Genomic DNA, 26,533 nt, shown 5'->3' with positions numbered 1-26,533 from the left:
TCCATAATTGGTACATTCGTCTTTGATATCTATGTTTTTCAGGCTTCGAGTTGTAATAACACTTCATGATTGTGCGATTCTCTGACATTGAAAATTTCTGCCACTTTTTGATTTGTAAGCTTTGTTTGTTTTCCTATAGCTCATTTGTCGATGGCTGTCCAGGTTCCACAGCAGCCACTGCGGTTCTTTTTATTCTGGGCGATAACCAAGCCAGTATGGACTTCTTTTTGTTTTGTCTCTCCATTAGTTTAAATGGGTCAGGTACGTTTAGTCTGGCTCCTCTGCTTTGACCACTCCGGCAAGATTAAACCTACCAGTAGTTTACACTATCACCGGCACAGCTCTCAGCTTCATTGAAGGACACAAGCCCCACTACCACGACAAGGCGTACCCATCAGTGGGGCTTATAGTGTCTGAGCGGCAGTCCCTTTGGGACTGGGCAGCATAGAAGAATAAATAAATAAACAAACAAACAAACATACAAATAATGGAACACTTCTATCATCTTCCCTAGTCCTTCAATTTTGTTGTGCTGCAACTTGATTCCACAATTGTTAAAATTCATTCTTTTTTCTCATTAATCTACATTCAGTACTCCCTAATGACAAAGTGAAAACAGAATTTAAGAAAGCTCTATAAATTTATTAAAAAGAAAAAACTGAAATATTGCCTTGACATAAATATTTAGACCTTTTGCAGTAACGTGAAATTTAGCTCTAGTGTTTCCCATTTGTCTTAGTCATTGCTGAAATGTTTCTGTACCTTAAATGGAGTCAACCTGTGGTAAATTAAATTGATTGGGCATGAACTCAGAGACAGGATTATTGCCAGGCACAGATCTGAGGAAGGCTACAATAAAATTTCTGCTGCACTGAAGGTTCCTAAATGCACATTGGCCTCCATAATTCTCAAATGGAAAAAAATTGGTACAAGCAGGACTCTTCCAAAAGCTGTTTGCCTGATCAAAGTGAACAATCAGGAGAAGGGCCTTAGTAAGATAAATGACCAAGAGAACCCAATGGTCACTCTGAGCTCCAGAGATCCTGTGTAGAGATGAGACAGAGTTCCAGAAGGACAATCATTGCTGCAGTTATTCACCGATCTGGGCTTTATGGGAGAATGCCTGGATGTAAGCCTCTAGTCAGTGCAACTTCCTCAGTGCAAAACACATGAAAGCTCACTTAGAGTTTGTTCTTCACAGTTGAGAGTCCTTCAAATGCTTTTTTTAAACTCCAAGCAGGCTTTCATATGTTTTGCACTGAGAAGAGACTTCCATCCAGCCACTCTCCCATAAAGTACAGGTACAGGTATATGTAAAAATCTACAAAAACAAATATAGATAGATAGATAGATAGATAGATAGATAGATAGATAGATAGATAGATAGATAGATAGATAGATTATGTCGGATCACCCTGGTATATTGAAGGAACGTCACAGCTCCTTTTTGCCTCTAGGCCCAACCCAGGACCATTTCAAGGCAGTTAATTTATTTATAGCCGACAACTATATTCTGTATGTGTCCAAAAAAAAATTAGCTAGAATTTTAAAATTAAGGGAGACTAGGATGGTCCCATTTCGGCCTTGATCTGGCCTCATCAGCTAGCCACACCCTTCCTTACTGGGATTTGATCTGGTGGACTCTGCCTTGTAAGGCAGAGAATTAGCAGTTGAGCTATCAGACCTGATCCCTTCCAGCTCTGTACCAGGGAGCTCCCTTGTTCTTCCCTAAATATGCCCATGATACTCCAACACTCTGTAGTCTGCATTGGTTGCCGATCAGTTTCCGGTCACAATTCAAAGTGTTGGTTATGACCTACATGGCATCGGACCAGAATATCTCCGGGACTGCCTTCCACCACACGAATCCCAGTGACCAGTTAGGTCCCACAGAGTTGGCCTTCTCCAGGTCCCTAAACAATGTGGTGACCCGACCCTCTGGAACTAACTCCCCCCAGAGATCAGAATTGCCCCCACCCTCCTCGCCTTTGGTAAGCTCCTTAAAACCCACCTTTGTCGTCAGGCATGGGGGAACTGAGATATTCCCTTCCCCCTAGGCCTATACAATTTATGCATGGTATGTTTGTGTGGATGTTTGGTTTTTTAAATAAGGGTTTTTAAAATTATTTTAAATATTAGATTTGTTACATGTTGTTTCATTATTGTTGTTAGCCGCCCCGAGTCTACAGAGAGGGGCGGCATACAAATCTAATAAATAAATAATAAATAAATAAATAGACTAAGTTTTTGAATGCTTCCCTCTGATGGTGTAGACATGATTGGCGGTGGTGGTGGTGGTGCTGGTGCCGATGCTGCTGCTGGTGGCCTTGTTGTTGGGGAGGTATTGGCAGGAGGGCCGAGGCAGCCACAGCAGAAGAGGAAGACCCAGGCGTTTGAATACTTTTAAGGTATTGTTTTCACCGAAAGTCATGTTTTGTATTCACGTGCCTGGTCATGCAGCTGGTGCTGAGATTATTAAGACCTCTCCCTCGCTTCAGGGACTGGTGGTAGAGCTTGCAAATGACCTTTTTCTTGTCTTCTGTTAACTGCTTGAAAAAATGCCATGCTGGTGAGATTCTTTGTGACACATGTGGCGTGCTCGGCTTCTGGACATGGTGGGCAGTAGTATCAGCAGACTGAGCGCTGAGGGTTTGAAGCCTTCTCCCTCCGCTTCTGCTGGCTGCCCTGATGGCTGCCTGGGGCTGTGGGACTACCACAGCCTCTTCCTCCTCTGAACTCTGCCGGCCTTTGGTCCACGTGGGATCTAGCATCTCATCACTTTCTTCCACTGACTCCTCCCTGCTAGCCTCCCTCTCAGACTCAACATTTAAATAAGCTGGAGGAGCGGGGATCTGGGTCTCATCATCATCTATCGTGGTCTTCCCCGATGATACTATGGACACCTCCACTTTCTCTGGCAGAAGCTCCTGGCTATCCAGAAGCCCAAGGTCTGCAACTGCGGATTGGGCAGGTGGACGGCCCATGACATCCCAGTTGCAAGTGTCAGCGAACAGCATTAAAGACTCCACTGCTTCTGGGTGATAGGGCCTTGCTGCTTTGGAGGGGGGTGATGCCTTGGAAACTGAACACGCAGATGTGGTGGAGTGTGTAGAAGGCAATAACAAGGAAAAGGTAGCGCTGCATGCCATGTCATCTCCAACTTCTTGCATCAAACCCAGGTGCCTGCTTGCACCAGAGGAAGGGGTAGGAGGCGCAGATGTTACACACCCTCTACCTGGCCCTGCAGCACCAGCTCCACCACCACCAGCACGGCCATGTCCCTTTTTCGCGGCTTTCTTCATGTTTGAAGGCCTGCAGTGACACTGGTCCAAGCAACAGAAGAAGGTCTGGCTTTCAGGTGGACCAGGAATTAGAGAAAAAAAATGCCCTGTAAAACTTAAATGCCCAGACAGCAGTAGAGCATTTGCATTAGACAGAAAAACATTAAAATCACAGATATAGGAAGTGGCCTCGTGTTTGACCCAAAATTTCAGAGCACTAGAGGCTTCAGATTAGATAGAAGAAGGAGATCCAAAGATAGGAATTGGCCCTTGTTTTACCCAACAATAAATGGATAGAGCTCTAGTGGCTTTTTTTAATAGAGAAAAAAAGGAAATGCACAGAAAGAAATTGAAAGAAAGTGACCCAGGGGTGGACACAAAAGTACGAGTGCCAGAGATCAGTAGTGAGACAAAACTGACCGTCCACCCCTTTTTCTTTTTATTTATTTATTTATTTGATTTTTATGCCGCGATTCTCCTGAGAGTCTGGGCGGCTTACAAGATGTTAGCCATTGCACTTTTTAATTACTGGAATGGCTCGATTGATCATTTTTAAGTGTACTTTTGCCATTCAATTGGAATGTTCAACAAGTCTATCACTGAGAAATCTACCAATATCCCAGTGCTCAAAACAAGGTGGTAAAGCTTGATTAATGGACTTCAACTCCCAGAATAGCATACCCATGTTTGACCCAAAATTAAATTTATAGAGAGCACTAGAAGCTTCAGATTAGATAGAAGAAGGATATGCAGAGATAAATTGGCCATTGTTTTACCCAAAAATAAATTGACAGAGAGCTCTAGTGGCTTTTTTTTATATAGAAAAAAAGGAAATGCACAGAAAGAAATTAAAAGAAAGTGGCCCAGGGCTTTAATTTAGATTGCCATGACCCGCACTGAGTCCTCAGAGAGGGGCGGCATACAAGTCCAAATAAAAAAATAATTAATTAATTAATTAATAGAGAGGAAAAGGAAATGCACAGAAAGAAAGTTAATGATCTATTCCTTCTACAGTAACAGAATTCTGCACGAACACAGAAATATGCAAGTAATTTCCCCCTTTCACTTGAAGTGTTAGCAGGAGCTGCTCCATACATATTTTTAAAAATACAATGACATGTTAATGCATATTATTTGGTATTGTGTTAATGGTTTCACTAAGCATCTGAACTTGCTGTTATATTTAGAGAAAAAGATAAAAAAGGGAAAGTGTTTTGGTTAACACAGATAGATCTTGGCTTCCCCCCCAGGACAAGAAGGACACCAGGCCACACTGGAAAACTTTTTGGCAGACAGGAACATCAGTCTTGCTTACTCTGGTTACAGTTAATAGCTTTGGTCCTGGAAGGCAGGCATTGCTTCCAGGACAGGAAGAACACCAGGCCACATAGGAAAACTTTTTGGCAGACAGGAACAGCAGGATCGCTAACTCTGGATACATTTAATACCTCTGGTCCTGGAGGGCAGGCATTGCTTCCAGGACAAGAAGGACACATGGCCACACTGGGAAACTTTTTGGCAGACAGAAACAGCAGTCTCACTCACTCTGGATACAATTAATAGCTTTGGTCCTGGAAGGCAGCCATTGCTTCCAGAACAAAAAGGACACCAGGCCAAACTGGAAACCTTTTTCACAGATGGGAACAGCAGTCTCGCTCACTCTGGGTACAGTTAATAGCTTTGGTCCCGGAAGGCAGCCATTGCTTCCAGGACAAGAAGGACACCAGGCCTCACTGGAAAACATTTTGGCAGTCAGGAACAGCAGTCTCGCTCAGTCTGGATACAGTTAATAGGTTTGGTCCCCGAAGGAATCCCTTGCTTCTAGGACAAGATGGACACCAGGCCACACGGGAAAACTTTTTGGCAAACAGGAACAGCAGGATCGCTAACTCTGGATACATTTAATACCTCTGGTCCTGGAGGGCAGGCATTGCTTCCAGGACAAGAAGGACACATGGCCACACTGGAAAACTTTTTGGCAGACAGAAACAGCAGTCTCACTCACTCTGGATACAATTAATAGCTTTGGTCCTGGAAGGCAGCCATTGCTTCCAGAACAAAAAGGACACCAGGCCAAACTGGAAACCTTTTTCACAGATAGGAACAGCAGTCTCGCTCACTCTGGGTACAGTTAATAGCTTTGGTCCCGGAATGCTGGCGTTGCTTCCAGGACAAGAAGGACACCAGGCCACACTGGAAAACATTTTGACAGACATGAACACCAGTCTCGCTTACCTTGGTTACAGTTAATAGTTTTGGTTCCGGAAGGCAGTCATGGCTTCCAGGACAGGAAGAATACCAGGCAACTCTGGAAAACCTTTTGGCAGACAGGAACAGCAGCCTCACTCACTTTGGTCCTGGAAGGCAGGCGTTCCTTCCAGGACAAGAAGGACACCAGGCCACACTGGAAAACATTTTGGCAGATAGGAACAGCAGTCTCCATCACTCTGGATATAGTTAATAGCTTTGGTCCTGGAAGGCAGGCGTTGCTTCCAGGACAGGAAGGACACCAGGCCACATTGGAAAACTTTTTTGCAGGCAGTCTCCCTCACTCTGGATACAATTAATAGCTTTGGTCTGAGAAGGCAGACGTTGCTTCCAGGACAAGAAGGACACCAGGCCACAATGGAAAACTTTTTGGCAGACAGGAACAGCAGTCTCGTTCACTCTGGATACAGTTAATAGCTTTCGTCCTGGAAGGCAGCCATTGCTTCCAGGACAAGAAGGACACCAGGCTAAAGAGGAAAACTTTTTGGCAGACAGAAACAGCAGTCTCACACACTCTGGATACAATTAATAGCTTTGGTCCTGGAAGGCAGCCATTGCTTCCAGAACAAAAAGGACACCAGGCCAAAGTGGAAACCTTTTTCACAGATAGGGACAGCAGTCTCGCTCACTCTGGGTACAGTTAATAGCTTTGGTCCCAGAAGGCAGCCATTGCTTCCAGGACCAGGCCACACGGGAAAACTTTTTGGCAGATAGGAACAGCAGTCTCGCTGACTCTTGATACAGTTAATAGCTTTCATCCCGGAAGGCAGGTGTTACTTCCGGGACAAGTAGGACACCAGGCCACAGAGGAAAACTTTTTGGCAGACAGGAACAGCAATCTCACTCACTCTGGATACAGTTAATAACTTTAGTCCTGGAAGGAAGGCATTGCTTCCAGGACAAGAAGGACACCAGGGCACACTGGAAAAATTTTTGGCAGACAGGAACAACAGACTCCCTCACTCTGGATAGTTAATAGCTTTGGTTCTGGAATGCAGGCGTTGATACCAGGACAGGAAGGACACCAGGCCACACTGGAAAACTTTTTGGCAGACAGGAAAAGCAGACTCCCTCACTCTGGATACAGTTATTAGCTTTGGTCCCGGAATGCTGGCGTTGCTTCCAGGACAAGAAGGACACCACGCCACACTGGAAAACATTTTGACAGACATGAACACCAGTCTTGCTTACTTTGGTTACAGTTAATAGTTTTGGTTCCGGAAGGCAGTCATGGCTTCCAGCACAGGAAGAATACCAGGCAACTCTGGAAAACCTTTTGGCAGACAGGAACAGCAGCCTCACTCATTTTGGTCCTGGAAGGCAGGCGTTCCTTCCAGGACAAGAAGGACACCAGGCCACACTGGAAAACATTTTGGCAGATAGGAACAGAAGTCTCCATCACTCTGGATATAGTTAATAGCTTTCATCCTGGAAGGCAGGTGTGGCTTCCAGGACAGGAAGAACACCGGGCCACACTGGAAAACATTTTTGCAGACAGGAACAGCAGCCTCACTCACTTTGGTCCTGGAATGCAGTTGTTCCTTCCAGGACAAGAAAGACACCCGGCCACACTGGAAAACTTTTTGGCAGACAGGAACAGCCATCTCACTCACTCTGGATACAGTTAATAGCTTTGGTCCTGGAAGGCAGGTGTTTCTCCCAGGAAAAGAAGGACACCAGGCCACACTGGAATACATTTTGGCAGACAGATATAGCAGTCTCCCTCACTCTGGGTACAGTTAATAGCTTTGGTCTGAGAAGGCAGACATTGCTTCCAGGACAAGAAGGACACCAGGCCACACTGGAAAACATTTTGGCAGATAGGAACAGCAGTCTCCATCACTCTGGATATAATTAATAGCTTTGGTCTGAGAAGGCAGACGTTGCTTCCAGGACAAGAAGGACACCAGGCCACATTGGAAAACTTTTTTGCAGGCAGTCTCCCTCACTCTGGATACAATTAATAGCTTTGGTCTGAGAAGGCAGACGTTGCTTCCAGGACAAGAAGGACACCAGGCCACAATGGAAAACTTTTTGGCAGACTGGAACAGCAGTCTCGTTCACTCTGGATACAGTTAATAGCTTTCGTCCTGGAAGGCAGCCATTGCTTCCAAGACAAGAAGGACACCAGGCTACAGAGGAAAACTTTTTGGCAGACAGGAACAGCAATCTCGCCCACTCTGGATACAGTTAATACCTTTGGTCCTGGAAGCCAGGTGCTGTTTCCAGGACAAGAAGGACACCAGGACACAATGGAAAAAATTTTGGAAGACTGGGACAGCAGTCTACCTCACTCTTGATACAGTTAATATCTTTCATCCTGGAAGGCAGGTGTGGCTTCCAGGACAGGAAGAACACCAGGCCACACTGGAAAACATTTTTGCAGACAGGAACAGCAGCCTCACTCACTTTGGTCCTGGAATGCAGGTGTTCCTTCCAGGACAAGAAGGACACCCGGCCACATTGGAAAACTTTTTGGCAGACAGGAACAGCCATCTCACTCACTCTGGATACAGTTAATAGCTTTGGTCCTGGAAGGCAGGTGTTTCTCCCAGGAAAAGAAGGACACCAGGCCACACTGGAATACATTTTGGCAGACAGATATAGCAGTCTCCCTCACTCTGCGTACAGTTAATAGCTTTGGTCTGAGAAGGCAGACGTTGCTTCCAGGACAAGAAGGACACCAGGCCACAATGGAAAACTTTTTGGCAGACAGGAACAGCAGTCTCGTTCACTCTGGATACAATTATTACCTTTGGTCCCAGAAGGCAGATGTTGCTTCCAGGACAAGAAAGACACCAGGCCAAACTGGAAAACTTTTTCACAGACAGGAACAGAAGTCTTGCTCACACTGGATACAGTTAATAGCTTTCGTCCTGGAAGGCAGCCATTGCTTCCAGGACAAGAAGGACAGCAGGCTACAGAGGAAAACTTTTTGCCAGACAGGAACAGCAATCTCGCCCACTCTGGATACAGTTAATACCTTTGGTCCTGGAAGCCAGGTGTTGTTTCCAGGACAAGAAGGACACCAGGACACAATGGAAAATTTTTTGGAAGACTGGGACAGCAGTCTCCCTCACTCTTGATACAGTTAATATCTTTCATCCTGGAAGGCAGGTGTGGCTTCCAGGACAGGAAGAACACCGGGCCACACTGGAAAACATTTTTGCAGACAGGAACAGCAGCCTCACTCACTTTGGTCCTGGAATGCAGGTGTTTCTTCCAATACAAGAAGGACACCCGGCCACACTGGAAAACTTTTTGGCAAACAGGAACAGCAGGATCGCTAACTCTGGATACATTTAATACCTCTGGTCCTGGAGGGCAGGCATTGCTTCCAGGACAAGAAAGACACCAGGCCACACTGGAAAACATTTTGGCAGACAAGAACAGCAGTCTCCCTCACTCTGGGTACAGTTAATAGCTTTGGTCTGAGAAGGCAGACATTGCTTCCAGGACAAGAAGGACACCAGGCCACAATGGAAAACGTTTTGGCAGACAGGAACAGCAGACTCCCTCACTCTGGATACAGTTAATAGCTTTGGTCTCGGAAGGCAGGCATTTCTTCCAGGACAAGAAAGACACCAGGCCACACTGGAAAACATTTTGGCAGACAAGAACAGCAGTCTCACTCACTCTTGATACAGTTAATAGCTTTGGTCCTGGAAGGCAGCCGTTGCTTCCAGAACAAGAAGGATACCAGGCCAAACTGGAAAACTTTTTGGCAGACAGGAACAGCACACTCGCTCACTTTGGTCCTGGAGGGCAGGCGTTGCTTTCAGGACAAGAAGGACACCAGGCCACACGGGAAAACTATTTGGCAGACAGGAACAGCAGTCTCACTCACTCTGGATACAGTTAATAGCTTTCGTTCCGGAAGGCAGGCATTGCTACCAGGACGAGAATGACACCAGGCCACACTGGAAAACTTTTTGGAAGACTGGGACAGCAGTCTCCCTCACCATGGATACTGTTAATATCTATGGTCCCGGAAGGCAAACATTGCTTCCAGGACAAGAAGGACACCAGGCCACACTGGGAAACCTTTTGGCAGACAGGAACGGCAGTCTCACTTACTCTTGTTACAGTTAATAGCTTTGGTCCTGGAAGGCAGTCATGGCTTCCAGGACAGGAAGAACACCAGGCCACACTGGAAAACATTTTGGCAGGCAGGGACAGCAGCCTCACTCACTTTGGTCCTGGAAGGGAGATGTTCCTTCCAGGACATGAAGGACTCGAGGCCACACTGGAAACCCTTTTGGCAGAAAGGAACAGCAGTCTCACTCACTCTGGATACAGTTTATAGCTTTGGTCCCAGAAGGCAGACTTTCCTTCCAGGACAAGAAGGACACAGGCCACACTGGAAAACTTTTTGGCAGACAGGAACAGCTGTCTTGCTGACTCTCGATACAGTTAATATCTTTGGTCCCAGAAGGCAGCCGTTGCTTCCAGAACAAGAAGGACACCAGGCCAAACTGGAAAACGTTTTGGCAGACAGGAACAGCTGTCTCGCTGACTCTCGATACAGTTAATAGCTTTGGTCCCAGAAGGCAGGCGTTGCTTCCAGGACAAGGACACCAGGCCAAACTGGAAATCTTTTTGGCAGACAGGAACAGCAGTCTCACTCACTCTGGATACAGTTAATATCTTTGGTCCCAGAAGGCAGCTGTTGTTTCCAGGACAAGAAGGACACCAGGCCAAACTGGAAAACATTTTGGCAGACAGGAACAGCACACTTGCTCACTTTGGTCCTGGAGGGCAGGCGTTGCTTCCAGGCCAAGAAGGACACAGGCCAAACTGGAAAACCTTTTGGCAGACAGGAACAGCACACTCGCTCACTTTGGTCCTGGAGGGCAGGCATTGCTTCCAGGAGAAGAAGGACACCAGGCCACATGGGAAAACTATTTGGCAGAGAGGAACAGCAGTCTCACTCACTCTGAATACAGTTAACAGCTTTGGTCCTGGAGGGCAGTTGTTGCGTCCAGGACAAGAAGGATACCAGGCCACACTGGAAAACATTTTGGCAGACAGGAACAGCAGACTCCCTCACTCTGGATACAGTTAATAGCTTTGGTCCCGGAAGGCAGGCATTGCTTCCAGGACAAGAAGGACAGCAGGCCACACTGGAAATCTTTTTGGCAGACCTGAACAGCAGTCTCGCTCACTCTGGATATAATTAATACCTTTGGTCCTGGGTGGCATGCGTTGCTTCCACGACAAGGACACCAGGCCACACTGGAGAACATTTTGGCAGGAACAGCAGGGTTGGTCATACTCAGCAACCCTTTTTTTTTTTTGTCTTGCTTTGTGGCAGTCCTGCAGCCCACAAAATCAAAATAAATAAAATGAAATAAAGTTTGAAAAATGTAAAAGTGGAAGTGTAGCCTTGAGAAAATCACCCCAAAACTACCTACAAAGCAATATTTTTTTGCCCTTCCATGTCTTTGCCCAGAAAATCAAAATAAATAAAATCTATTACAATTTTAAAAATGTAAAAGTGGCGGGCTTCCTGTTTGGGAATGGAGCTGCAGTGGGAGCTTTGGGACATGGCTCTGTCCCCAATGTTCCCTCCCCCCTCCCCCCGAAGGTCGTATTTTGCGTTTCGATCGGATCCGGATGGTCCGATCGAAGAACAGGGGGCTCCCCGGATCCTGAGGAGCTAATGCCGAAGCTCCGACGGGAAGGGTTTGCCCCGTAGCTTTGGGGATGGAAAAACTGTGTCTCGGTTCCCCGAAGACACGGCCATAGCAGTACGACCACACCAGTGGAAGAGAAGAAGATCAGAAGAAGAAATCCAAAAAGGAAATAAGAAGAAAATAAGAAAATAAGGTATAAGTTTATTTCGACAGTTTCAAAACGCTTAGAAGTATTAATTTTCTAAAATAGAAGGTGAACAAGAAAGCAATAAGGGAAAAAACATATCTTTGGGCAAAAAGAACTTGCAGCCGGAACTTCTTTATTAAGTATAACGGCTACAAATATAAGAATAGAATTAAAGATTTCAAATATTACTGTCTGAAATTGAATTTCCATCTCTGAAGAGGATTCTAGGAGATGAGAGTAAATTAAAAATCAAAGAACTCAAAGACGAAAGGAAAATGTTTAAATCGGCAGCAGTTCCTGGAACTTTTTCTTTATACTAGCTGCGGAAGGATCACTTTCTGAAATCGTCTTGAAAATAAAAGTACCAAAAGAAAGAATAAATACTGCGAAATAAAAGATACAAACAGAAAATAAAGATGAGAGTTGGAATGGATTAATTTTGCTTTTTTAGAAAATTGGAATATATTTTCTGGTAAAACAACAGGAATAAACTTCTTCAAAAGAAAGTTGAACATCTGAACTATTTGTACTGTCTGGAAGGAACCATTATAATAAACGCTTAAATCGCAACAGATGCAAGAAATTAAATCCTAATGTGGATTATAATTGAATCATAAATCATTGGATTACAATTCGACATAAGTGGATTTCAATGACAAACTAGATTGTAATGAATTTGATTTAGATTAAAATTAGAAACTTGGATTTGCATTTTAATACACTTTGAACCCTTTTGGAATATAACTACAATTTGACTTATTGGTGTGCATCAGAACTATAACTGGATTATATTTTAAATTTCAATTTGGATTATAACTGGACACACTTTGGATTATAATTAAAGATTAAATTGACCCTAGAAAAAGATATTAAAAATTTGGGACCTTCTATTAACAAATAAGAACAATTCAAAATGGATTCCTGAAGAAAAGAAGAAGTTTATATTAAGTATACTTGAATATTACTGGTTTATTAAATGTCTTTTTAGAAATTATATCATATATTTTATGCCATAGTTATAATTATATTTAATTATACTTGATATTCATCTTGGTGTTTTCTTTTTCTTATTTCTCTTATTCTTGTTTTATTTCTTGATGTTTTCTTTGGATTGACAAATTAATTGACATAATGAACTGCTAATTTAAAATTTCCTCTTACCTGGTTTGGTGCATTTCAACTTAAAAGAATGCGGTTGCTATTTTTAAAGATTTGACTAAAATTCACTTACCTGCTCAACTTTTTAAATTAGAATTAATTTTCATCTTCTTATCTTTTTAATTGGAATTAATTCATTAAATTTTATATGATATTTTATAATTTATAAGCCTAAAGTTTTATTAAGTTTTATGTTATTATATTTTATATAAAGTTTTAGATTTTAAACCTTCATATTACTTTACATTATTAAGCCTGTATAATTTTTAGAAACTCAACTATTAGGTAACATTATAGTCTATAAAGTATTTTAAGTGTAATACAACTAAGTTTTTGATAATATTGATTTAAATTCCTTTTTTTTCTTCTCCCTCTTTTTCTCTTGTGTTCATAAACATAGATCATATAACAATAATTAAGTTTATATTTTGTTAAAGTGATAGAATTAATTTTCACTGCCTTTTCTTTTTTAATAGTGATACATAAATATATAAGATTTTTAAACAATGATACATAAATATATAAGAAGACTGTTTTTCTTTTTTAATTAGATCCATAGTTGCAATTTTAAATCTTGTTTGGAATTTATTTGGATAATCCAAATTTTATTTTACAAAGTAAGTGAAAATTTGAAGAAGTGATGTGAAGGATCTCCACCTTCTCTACAGTAACATATAATTTGCTCCAAACAGTATTATATATTGAAAAAAAAAGAGAGAGAGAATCAGATCTACCCTAAAATACACACAGGATGTCAAGTACATTCACCACTACAAAGACAATTAAAAAAATCAACCTTAACCTCTTCTATATCTCCACAAGTGTCTCCATTGCCTTCACCTGTGCATCAAAAAACAATCACAAGTATGTTAGCCAAGGAGAAAGAAAAGGAGAAAGAGAAGGAGAAACCACAATCACAACCTATGCTGCAAACAATTCAAGAAACATTGGCAGTCATGCAATATTTTATGTTAAAATCCCAAAATGAAGCAAAACAACAACGTGAAGAGTTAAAAGCGGAAATGGGGGAGTTGAAAGCTGATAAAGGAGAAATGAAAGCAAAGATGAAAGAAGTAGACAACAAAGTAGCAGAAATACAACAGACTTTGAAAGAGAATGAACAAAGAATTAAGACAGTAGAAGGGAAAATAGATAACGTTGAGCAAAGAATGGACGATTTTTAGGACAGAAGTGACTTTCCAAACAAAGGATACAACAAATCAATAACACATCTAGAGTTACAACGTGCATCTTATGGCTTGAGATTCCAGAATATAACAGAAGAAAAAGATGAAGACCTCCACGCAAAAATGGCAGAAATCATAGAAGGAATCCTTCAGGTGGATCTCCAGGAACTAATAAAAGAAATTGATGAACTTTATAGAGTGCAAACAAGCTATGTTCAAAGACACAATTTATCGAGAGAAGTCCATATCAAATTTGTGAGGAAGACTATAAGAGATGACATTTTGAAATGGACAAGAAATGAAAAACTGCAAGACAAAGGAAAATAAATTACAATACTTAAACAAGTTCCAAGAAGAGTACGAGAAAGCAGAAGGGAATATTATTTTCTGACTAAAATCCTAATTGAAGAAAACATAACCTTTTTTTAATTTTTATTTTATTAATAGAGTTGAAAGGGACCGTTAGGTCATCGAGTCCAACCCCCTGCCTGAGCAGGAAACCCTACAGCACCCCAGCCAAATGGAAGTCCAATCTCCTCTTGAAGGTGTCCAGAGTTGGGGAGTTCACCACCTCCCCTGGCAGGCAGTTCCATTGGTTGATCGCTCTGACCGTCAGGAAGTTCTTCCTTATTTCCAGGTTGAATCTCTCCTTGGTCAGCTTCCAACCATTGTTCCTCGTCCGGCCCTCTGGTGCCCTGGGGAATAAAGAGACCCCCTCCTCACCGTGGCAACCCCTCAAGTATCTGTAAACTGCTATCATGTCCCCTCTAGACCTTCTTTTTTCTAGGCTGTCCATGCCCAGTTCTCTCAATCTCTCTTCGTAAGTCTTGGTTTCGAGCCCCCTAATCATTTTGGTTGCTCTTTTTTGCACCTTCTCCAGAGTTTCGATGTCTTTTTTGTAGTGAGGTGACCAAAATTGGATGCAGTACTCCAGGTGGGGTCTGACCAGGGCATAGTAGAGTGGTATTAGTACTTCCCTGGTCTTGGAGCGTATTCCTCTGTTGATGCAACTTAGGATTGAGTTGGCTTTTTTGGCTGCTGCTGCACATTGCTGACTCATGTTTAGTTGATTGTCCACCAAGACTCCAAGATCTCTTTCGCAGTCACTACTGCTGAGTGGGGTATCTCCCAGGCTGTATGTATGTCTAGGGTTCTTTTTGCCGAGGTGGAGGACTCTGCATTTGTCGGTGTTGAACCTCATTTTGTTGGTATGGGCCCACTGTGATAGTCTGTCTAGGTCTTCTTGTACTCTGAGCCTGTCCTCAAGGGTGTTGGCTACCCCCGCCAGCTTGGTGTCATCTGCAAATTTTATTAGTTCCCCTTTTATTCCCTCGTCCAGGTCGTTGATGAAGATGTTAAAGAGTACAGGACCCAGGACAGTACTCTTTAACATCTTCATCAACGACCTGGACGAGGTTATCCCAGAAGGCCTCTCTCTGTATTGGCAAACACAAAGAGTTAAATTGGAAAATATTCAAGATGCCAGAGAATTTTACAAAACAAGTGGTATATGCAAATTTGAGCAACCAACAAAGGAAGTATCTACAAGGAAAGAAGAAGAGTTGGGTGATACCAGCCAGGAAAAAGAGGAAACTAGTGGTGCAAGAAGGAAACAACCACAGCGTGAATCTAAAGATACCAAGAAATATTACAAATAACCATGTCAGAAGACATGAAAATATTCTCTGTTAACGTAAATGAACTAAATGTACCAAGAAAAAAGAAACCAAATATTTTCCAAACTCAACAAACAAAAAGCACAGATAGATATTAGAAGAAGTTCATATTAAAATAATTAATAGAAAATTGCTATATAATCCAAAAATAGGGAATATGTATACCAGTTTAGCAAATTTTTAAAAAGAGGTATTGCAATGTATATTGAAAATTCAATAAACTCCAAACAATTATATACTGACCAGGATGGTAGAATACTAATTGTACAATTGAATATAGATCCAAAACCTCTTGTCATCGTCTCTATTTATGCACCCAATGATAACCAAATGGGATTTTATGAACAATTACATCAAAAGATAAATGAATTAAATATTGAAAACATAATTATAATTGGCGACTTTAATGCAATTTCAAACAGATCACTGGACCATTCGGGTAAAAAGAAAGACAAAAAAAGGAAAACAATTTTCCCAACCACTTTTCAGAAAATGAGGTCAGAATTATTATTGAATGACATTTGGAGGGAACGACACCCTTTAACTAGACAGTATACTTTTTATTCGAACCCTCACAAAATTTGGACAAGAATAGATATGGCCTGGGCCTCGAAAATAACTACAGAACAAATTAAAGAAATTGAGATAGACACAAACACCTGGGCAGATCACAATCCTTTAGTGATATATTGGAAAAGACACAAGAAACAAATAAATTGACAGATGAATAGAAATATTATAAGAGACCTACAATTTAGGGAATGGATCAAAAAAGAACTAGAAATCTTCTTTAAAATTAATAAAAACTCAGAAACCTCCCCTCAAAACTTATGGGATACTGCAAAGAAAGAAAGACACAAGAAAGATACGAACAATTAGAGAAAGAACTAAAGGAATTAGAAGTAGTTTCACAACACAATTCAGAAGATTGAGAGATTAAAAGGAAAATAGAACTAGTTAAACATAACATAGAGCTTATAAAACAAAACCAAATAGCTGAAAAAATCAAAAGAGCCAAACAGCAATATTTTGAACACACCAATAAGCCAGGAAGGTGGCTCGCATATAAACTAAGAAAACAAAGACAATCAAAAATAATAATCTAGTAAATAATAAAATCAAATCAAAAATATTACAGGAATTTTACAAAGAGCTATATAAAAAAGAGGTAATAAAAGAAGATGAGATTTTTAAATATTTAAACCCCTTAGATTTACCTCAATTATCAGAAGAACAACAGATAAGTTTAAATAGCCCATTCACAATGATTGAACTACAGATAACATTAAAAAATCAAAAAAATAACAAAACTACTGGGCCTGATGCTATACCGGCAGAATGGTATAAAATAGAAAGTAATGTTGTAATGACGAACATGTTAGAAACTTTTAATTGGATCGTAATGGACAGTAAAATTCCCAAGTCCTGGTCAGAGGCTTTAATAACATTAATACATAAAACAGGTTCAGACAAAGATAAGATAGAAAACTATAGACTATATCTTTATTAAATATTGATTATAAAATCTTCACCTCTATTTATGCATCAAGGCTTAAAAAGATTTTGGATGAGAAGATACATGAAGATCAGAATGGTTTTTTACCAGGCAGACAAATAAAAAATAATCTAAGAACGATTATTAATACTTTAGAATTTTATGAACAATACCCAGGAAGACAAATGTCACTAATGTTCCTAGATGCAAAAAAAGCTTTTGACAATGTAGTTTGGACATTTATTAAAATGCAATTTAATAAAATGAGATTTGGAACAAAATTTGTTAATGTAATAGACGCAATATATTCAAATCAAACAGCAAAAATTATACTAAATAATGAACAACTTGAAAAGTTTGAAATTTTCAAAGGTGTGAGGCAGGGTCGCCGTCTCTCACCCTTACTGTTTATATTAACTTTGGAAATTTTATTGATAAAGATAAGAGCAAATAATAAAATCCAAGGATTAACTATAGGAAAAGAAACCTATAAAGTGCAAGCTTTCGCAGATGACTTGACTTTTATAATTGAAAATCGTATAACATCAATACCTAATTTAATTGAAATGATAGAAGAATATGGTAAAGTAGCAGGTTTAAAAATAAATAGAAACAAGACACAATTAGTAGTCAAGAACATGACAGAAATGCAGAAAAGGCAACTAGAACACACCACAGGTATGAAGATAGTTAAGAAAGTGAAGTATTAGGAATCTGGATTACATCCAAAACATGATAATCATATGAAACTTATCGGCGAAATTGAAAAAGACTTAGAAATATGGAATAACTTGAAATTATCTTTCATAGGGAGAATTTCAACAATTAAGATGAATATATTACCTAAGGTATTGTTTTTATTTCAGGTGTTACCCAGGAGGGAAATTCTTTAAGGAATTAACAACGATAGTCAGGAAATTCCTATGGCAAGGAAAGAAGGCGAAAATAAAATTAAGTGCATTAAAAGATATAAAAGAAAGAGGAGGATTTGCATTACCTAATTGGAAGCTATACTATCAGGCTGCAGCTTTATCTTGGATTAAAGATTGGATAACATTAGAAAATAGAAGAACACTAAAGTTGGAAGGCTATGATCTCATGCTCGGCTGGCATGCCTTTATTTGGTATGAGAAGGACAAAACACTTTCTTATTTTAAAAAACATATAATAAGAAAACATCTATTAGAAGTTTGGGAAGACATAAAGAAAGACCACTTTTTAACCATTCCTGATTGGATCTCTCCATTAGAAGCAATATGACACCCTAACTTAATGCAGAAAAGGAAGATACCAAAATACAAAGAATTAATAGATGACCAAATGAAATTAAAATCAAGAGAAAAACTACAGGAAGAAGGAATAACAATAGACTGGTGGCAATATATCCAGATACTGTCTAGATATCAAAAAGATACTAAAATATATTTATTTAGGAAGAGTAAAAATTTATTAGGAAATCTGTTAATTACAAATCAGAGTAAATTAATAGGGAAAACATATGAATACATGATAGGATATAAAAATATAGACCAAACTTTGAAAGACAATATGATAAGTTGGTGTAAAACCTAGGAAAAGAAATCGATTTAGAAACTTGGGGAAAAGTTTGGATATCCAATTGGAAAATGACAAAATCTGTCTCATTAAAAGAAAATCAAATTAAGATGTTCTATAGGTGGCATTTGCCACCAAACAGAATTGCCAAGATGTTTCCTAACATGTCCCCAAACTGTAGGAAATATAAGTGAGAAATAGGCTCCTATTACCACCAGTGGTGGACTTGCCATAAAACTAAATTATATTGGAATATAATAGAAAAGCAGATAAAAGAAATTACAGGATATAAATAGAAAAGCAGATAAAAGAAATTACAGGATATAAAGAAAACTCCAGAATTTTTTTTATTAGGTATAACGAAGCAAAACTATAAAAAGGATATTTTTTTCCTTAATTACTCATATTTTGTCAGCGGCTAGAATAGTAATGCGCACAAAATTGGAAGGGAGAAGATATCCCCAAGGAAGATGATGTAATAAGGAAAATTATAGAATGTGCTGAAATGGATATGATGACAAGGCGGCTAAATAATCAAGAAGAATCAGATTTTTAAAATATTTGGAATAAAGTTTATGCATGGTTAAACAAAAAAAAAAAAGACCTGAAAGTATGTAAATCTATTAAAATAGTTTTTTTTCTATAATTATAGGTATTAATGGTTAAACTACATAAAAACAAAAATTCTTCTTTTCATTTAATTTACTATGTTGATTTTACAAATTATCAGTATATTCCTTTTCTGTATTAGAAAGACTTCTACAATAAGTGGGGTAATTGTAGCCCCAAATATATGTTAAATGTATGTATGTCCTGTTTGTCCTTTTTATGAAAATTAATAAAGATATTTGTTTTTAAATGTAAAAGTGAAAGTGTAGCAGGGAGAAAATCACTCAAAAACTACCCACAAAGCAATATTTTTTTGTCCTTCCATGTCTTTGCCCACAAAATCAAAATAACTAAAATGAAATTAAGTTTTTAAAATGTAAATATGGAAGTGTAGCAGAGAGAAAATCTCCACCCAAAAACTACCCACAAAGCAATATTTTTGCACCCTTCCATGTCTTTGCCCACAAAATCAAAATAAATAAAATGAACATTAAAAGTGGAAGTGTAGCAGAGAGCAACTGCCCCCATGCTCCACCTGCTCCCCCCCATCTTTTTCTTCTTCAGCCCTATATGGCTTTCTAGACTCACCCAACTTTTCTTGTCTCTTTAACTTGTATGAAGAGTCTTTGAAGACAATATCTCCCTTTCTGTGTAGCAGAAACAAAGTGTGTAGGTCTTCGAAATGTCCCTAAGCTATCTCTCTCTCTCAGTAGAACTAACAATAAGTCTCCCTCCCTAGCTGGTATCTCTTACAATGGGGATGGACCGCATGGTGCTGCCTTTTATAGAGGCAGGTCAGGTGTCCTTGGGGACCAATATAAGCCATGCATCCTGCTGGCCAATCAGTGGTCAGCAAGACACATGGCCAATCACAGCCTTTTATTTACCTTTATGTCCGGAGACCGCATGGCTTCAGGTAAGAAGAAGGCTGTCCATTGGTCCATCGCTTCGCCACGTTGCGGGATTCGGCCCAACCCCGAACTTTGGCATGGATTTTTGGCAAAATTCGGGTTCGGCATCACGAACAGTACGAAATTCGGTACGAACCCGAATTGTGCGAGTTCGGTTCGCCCAACACTAGTGATAATTTCATAGATTTTTTTTAAAAAGAGGACTTTTTTCTTTCCTTTTGACTATTTGAATTCAAACAGAAAGAAAAAGAGGGGTTAATTATTTAAAGAGGACTAAGAATATGGCAACTTCATCAAACATAGCTAAGATAACCAAGAAGCTGACACTGACAATGTCATCACCAGCAGTGCAAAAATCTGCTATTGCTACTGCTCCAGACCCTAATGTGCCAGATGCACCCACAATGCAGACATTACAAAGCTTTCTAGACAAAATTCAAGAATTTATGATTTGGCAGGAAGAATCTATGAATAAAACTCAATAAGTAATATTACAAAACCATTAAGAAACCAGGCAAAAATTTGAAGAAGTACAAGCAAATTTTGTAATACTTAATTACAAAATAGAGGGAATGCAAGAGACAGTGACCAGACATGAGACAGATATAAAGAATTTAGAAGGAAGAACAGAAGATATAAGAACAAGGGTAAATGAAACAGAAGAGAAACTTAAAATAATTAATAAAGAATTGGAAGCGGCCATAGTATTAAACAAATTCCAAGAAGAATCCATGAAAAGAGAAGAGACTTACACTACTTAACTGCAAAATTGATAAGACGTGAAATACAATTTAGGTAGCTGGTGCTGGAAGGGTTATTGATTGTATGGAAAGGGAAGAAAATAACAATTGAAAGAACTGAACAAGCAGACAAATTTATTGAGGAACATTATAACACTACAGGATCAGGGTCACAAAGCTTAGAAGAGAAGGAAACGAAGAGGAAATACAAGAAGGACAAATAGAACCAAAGGAGGACAGAGCAGGCACCTTGCGTGAACCAAGCATCAAAAGAGTGAAATAACAGGAAAATTACAATATGCAAAATACAATAAAGTTATTCTCATAAATGGACTTAACTCACACAAAAAAAGAGGTCAAGTTTTAACAAATTATACAAGCAAAATGCCGATATCATTTGTATGCAGGAAGTCCATGTTAAAAAAGACGATGTTAAATTTTTGGAAAAACCAAAATTAGGTAAACTCTTTACATCTCTAGGAATGGGGGGGGGGAGAGGAATTGCAACATATATTAAAAATTGGCTAAATCCGAAACAAATATATGCAGACAAAGAAGGAAGAATTCTAATTATCAAGATTATAATGAAAAAAAAGTAACATTAATTATAATATATGCGCCTAATACAGAACAGAATTTTTTTTAAGGAACTATATGAACAAATTATAAAATTGGAGAAAGATAATATTTGTATAGTGAGAGATTTTAACTCAATATTGGATATTAAAAAAGACTATAAAGGTGAAGGGAAGATTAAAAATAGAAAAGGATTACCGTTGGAATTTTTAGATATGGCAAATGAATATAAGTTAAAGGATATATGGAGAGAGAGACATCCGGAACAAGAAAAATACACATACTTCTCAAATCCCTATAAATCGTGGTCTAGATTCGATATGGTTTGGGCAGTTATAGAGTTAGAAAAAGTCATAACAACAGTGGAAATTGAACCTAACATATGGGCAGACCACAATCCTATTACAGTAACAATCAAAGGAGAACAGAAAAAAAAGAAATAAGATGGATAATGAACTCTAAGGTAATAGAGGAAACAGAACACAAACTATTAATGGGAAAATAATTAGATTTTTTCTTAACAGTTAATTGGAATAACGATACCCCTATTCAGAACATATGGGATACAACAAAAGTGTATGTAAGAGGATTAACAATAGCATATATTGTTGTTGTTATTATTTATTATTATTATTATTATTATTATTATTATTATTAATTAATTTATTGGATTTGTATGCCGCCCCTCTCTGCACTACCAAATAGAAATATCAAACAATACGAGAATGTTATTAAATATTCTTGAGTATTATGAAGCACACCTGGAAAAACCAGTAGGATTAATGTTTCTCGATGCTGAGAAAGCTTTTGATAATTTGAATTTGAATTTTTTTTTGAATCAACTAATAAAGATGAAATTTGGAGAAAAATTTAACATAACAATCCAAACTATATATACTAAACAAATGGCTAAAATTATAATTAATGGAGATACTACAAAGAGCATAAATATTGAAAAAGGAGTAGGCAGGGATGCCCACTATCCCCTCTAATATTTATTTTAGCAATAGAAATCCTATTGATCCAAATATGGCTTAATAACGACATAAAAGGCCTTAGGATTAAAAGACAAGAGTATAAATTATTAGCATTTGCGGATGATTTAGTATTCAATATTGAAGAATCATTGAAAACTGGAGAAAAATTACTAGAAGAAATCAATAAATTTGGTAGAGTGGCAGGTTTAAAGATAAATAAACAAAAGACTAAAATAATTTCAAAAAATTTAACAGATCAAGAAAATCAATTATTGGAATGAAAATTAGGAATACAGACAGAAAAAAAATTAAGTATAGTGATACCTTATCTTACAAACTTAATTGGTTCCGGGACAAGGTTTGTAAGATGAAAAGTTTGTAAGACAAAACAATGTTTCCCATAGGAATCAATGGAAGAGCAATTAATGCGTGCAAGCCCAAAACTCACCCCTTTTGCCAGCCGAAGCACCCGTTTTTGCGCTGCTGTGCTTCCCCTGAGGCTCCCCTCCATGGTAAACCCCACCACTGGACTTCCGTGTTTTTGTGATGCTGCAGGGGAATCCCAGCAGGGGAATCCCAGCAGTGCTTCGCTGGCAACGGAAGTCTGGAGGTGGGGTTTCCCAGCGAGGGGAGCCTCAGTGAAATCGCTGCATTGCAAAAACACGAAAGTCCTTGAAACCCCACCTCCGGACTTCCATGTTTTTTTGATGCTGCAATTTTGCTGAGGCTCCCCTCGCTGGGAAACCTTACCTCCAGACTTCCATTGCCAGCGAAGCGCCCATTTTTGCGCTGCTGGGATTCCCCTGCAGCATTAAAAAAACACGGAACTCCGGAGGTGGTGTTTCCCATGAAGAAGAGCCTCAGGGGAATCCCAGTAGCGCAAAAACGGGCGCTTCGCTTGCAACAGAAGTCCAGAGGTGGGGCATCCCAGTGGTGGCGGCTTGGGTTTGTAAGGTGAAAATAGTTTGGAAGAAGAGGAAAAATACCTTAAACTCCGGGTTTGTATCTCGAAATGTTTGTATGACGAGGGGTTTGTAAGACGAGGTATCACTGTACTTAAGTGTAAAATTAACAGCAAAATCTATAATAGTTAAAGACGATAACTACATGTAATTACTTTAAAAAGTTGAGGAAAAATTGGAAAAATTGAATAAATTACCTATTTCAATGACTGGAAGAATCTCAATGACTAAAATGGTAATTCTCCTGGTGTACTTATTTCAGACAATTCCAACTATTCTAAACAGGAAATTTTTTGAAAAGCTGAATAAAATTTTGACAAAATTTATATGGGCAGGAAAAAGGCCAAGAATCTTACTTACAAGATAATAAAAAACAGGGGGGGGGGTTGAACTTCCTGATTTCGAACTCTACTATCAAGCGGCAATAATAACTTGGCTCAAAGAATGGATTATGTTAAAAAATAAAAGACTTCTCTTGCTCGAGGGACATGACCTACACGTGGGTTGGCATGCATTCCTTATAGATGGAAAGGATAAAACTCATACACATTTTAAAAGACATAAAGTTAGAAATGTAATTTATGAAATCTGGACAAAAATTTAAAAAACACCATTACCCTCAAGTCCCAGAAAGGTTTTAAAGAATGGAGGCTATGATACTAAATAAGATAGATACTAAAAGAATGGTTACATACTATGAAATATTGGATGAGAGAGGGGAACTTAAAACACCTACACAATTAGATAATGAAGGAATAAAGATTGACTGGTGGCCATTTATGCAAATAAAGACAAAATTTGAGGAAGATAAAAGGAAAATAGGAATACAAAAGAGGAAATCAGAATTAGATTAGATAATATTAGGACAAGATTTTAAAATGATATCTAGAATATATAATTTTTTGTTAAAATATAAGATGCAGGACATCGTAAAAGGGAACTTCTATAGCTGGCATAAAAGTTTGGGATACAATATAAACTTAGACAATTGGGACACAATATGGAATAAAAATTACAAACTTACTAAATCTGTGGCATACAAAGAAAATTTGTACAAAATGTATTATAGGTGGTACCTTCCACCAACACGACTGGCGCAAATGTATCCCACACTCAAATCGAATTGCTGGAGATGTAACGAGAAAGCAGGGACTTACTTTCACATATGGTGGACATGTCCACACCTCAAGAAATTTTGGAATAAAGTTCAAAATTGGTTAAAGGAATTGACAAAACTCAAAATTAACAAAAAACCAGAAGCACTCTTATTAGGCATTATTTATCAAAAGATGGAAAAAAACAGTATTATTTAACATTGCACATATTAACGGCAGTCAGAATTTCAATTGCACAATACTGGAAATAAAAAGAGCTAACAGATGATTCTATATTAATAAAGGAAATAATGGACTGTGATGAAGCAGATATGCTAATGCTTAAGATAAACAACAAAGAAGACTCAGAGTATTATAAAATTTGGAACAATTTTTATGAGTGGTTAGAAATAAGAAAATAAGAAAATTGATATATAAATATGAGTTAAATATAAAATAAAAAGGATGAAGTCATTTAACTTATAACATTTTAAAGATAAATTATGAATAATTTGATTTATATGAATTGTGATATAGCAATATTGATTGGTCTCAGGCAGTTGAAAGCATACCAAATATGCAAATAAATTAAATAACCAAAATTAACTTTTTTCAAAATATCATCGTTCGCAATAGCCATAAAAATAACTAAGTAGAGGTTGTGTTAAATGGATATGTATAAACTGATTGATGGAATTGATTTTTTTCTTTTCTCTTTTTTTCCTTTTTTTGTGTGTATCTGTGTAAAATTGTTTGTTTTAAACGTTTATATGTTTTGTTTTTAATATGAATATTTCAATAAAAATTATTTTAAAAAAAGGAAACTTGTATGTCCCAACACCCTATGCAAGTAATGAATGCAATTATAATGTACTGGTTGATTTGTCACACAAGTAGCATTACCCATTTCACTCTTGCCCATCATTACATAGATTTTATCCTTCATAACACTCTCAGTACAAACCATACCATTTTTCAATATTTTGCATCCTTTTTCATAAAAATGTACAATATCAGCTATGGCTGTTAACCTTCCCACACTTAGCAAACAAAATTTTAACCTGGGTACACAAATTACATATTTTACAGTTTTTCCTAAACAAGGAATATATGCAGAACCTTTTATTTGCACTTGAGAAATGGAACCATCTGCTAAGCTAACATGTTAAGTTCAGAAGTTTTTAAATCACCAGTTAATAAGTCTTTAGAATTTACAAAATGTTCTGAACAAGCTGAATCTGAATCTGAAATCCATGTAATATTGTTCTGAAGACTTTTTGCAGATACTCTTCATTCTGCCGTCTCGCCCCTTCTTGGTTTTACTTTGTGATTTATATCTTTGTAAACACTTTCTTGCAACATGCCCGACATTCCCACAGCAGCAACACATAATTACTGTAAATATTAGCAGAACCTTCTGTTCTGCTTTACTGAAAGCTTTCTATTGACTTTCCTCATGAAATTGCCTTTGCTTAACACAGTCCATTAATTTTGAGGCAACAAAGTTCATAATCAAAGATGTTCAGAAACACTCTGAAGGCTTAATACAAACTGCTCCTAACTTTGTCTAACAAAGATAGCAGAATGTAAGTCTTATATTCTTCAGGAAAAGTTAAACCCCTGCACTCCAACTCAGCAAATAAACTTTTAATTTTGATTAAAATTCTGATGAACATATTCACCTGTCTACAGTTTTAAATTATAAAGTTGTTTAGTCAATATGACCTTCACTCCAGCAGTTTCTCTTGAACCACTACCAAACCTCAGCTGCGTTATCACCCAGTCTAACATTAACTAATTAGCTATCTTCTACTGCCAGTGTTAGAGTTGCCTTTGTTTTATCATTCAGTCTTTGCTGACCTGCAGGTGGTGTTACAATTATCTCCCAGAGGCCTTTTCTCATGAGCAAACTTTACATTTTTATGCTCTGTGCATGATGGTTACTTTCATTTAGTTTTTCAAACAGCAACCAGATGCTGAAAATACCATTTTTAATTTCAAATAGCCCATACTCACAGAAAAAACTGTCCACTTTCTCAGGAAATATCTTCTGTAGTACACCCGGCTCTATCTGTTCTAGAAACCTGGTTTCTTGCCAACTTTGTTCCACTGCCTATGTCTAAATTCCTACTAACTCTGGCTTCCTACAAATCTTGGTTTGCTGTCAATTCTGGTTTCCTTCTAACTTCTGGTCTGAGTCTGGATCTGGAATTGGATCTGGG

General features: G+C 38.6%; 2 protein-coding genes across 12 annotated transcripts in view; both read left to right on the top strand.

The window, feature by feature from the left end:
- The window catches only part of TRAK1 (trafficking kinesin protein 1), a 709,911-nt gene that overhangs the window by 398,999 nt on the left and 284,379 nt on the right, over positions 1–26,533 (top strand). The window lies entirely within an intron of this gene.
- LOC139153446 (uncharacterized) overlaps positions 14,343–26,533 on the top strand; it is a 219,879-nt gene continuing 207,688 nt past the window's right edge. Inside the window, exon 1 of the mRNA XM_070727398.1 lies at positions 14,343–14,925. The gene's annotated coding sequence lies outside the window, so the exon portion shown is untranslated. The remainder of the gene's footprint in view (positions 14,926–26,533) is intronic.

The sequence above is a fragment of the Erythrolamprus reginae genome, chromosome Z, assembly GCF_031021105.1.
Source record: "Erythrolamprus reginae isolate rEryReg1 chromosome Z, rEryReg1.hap1, whole genome shotgun sequence".
NCBI lineage: Eukaryota > Metazoa > Chordata > Lepidosauria > Squamata > Dipsadidae > Erythrolamprus > Erythrolamprus reginae.
This window is presented reverse-complemented; position numbering and strand designations above follow the sequence as displayed.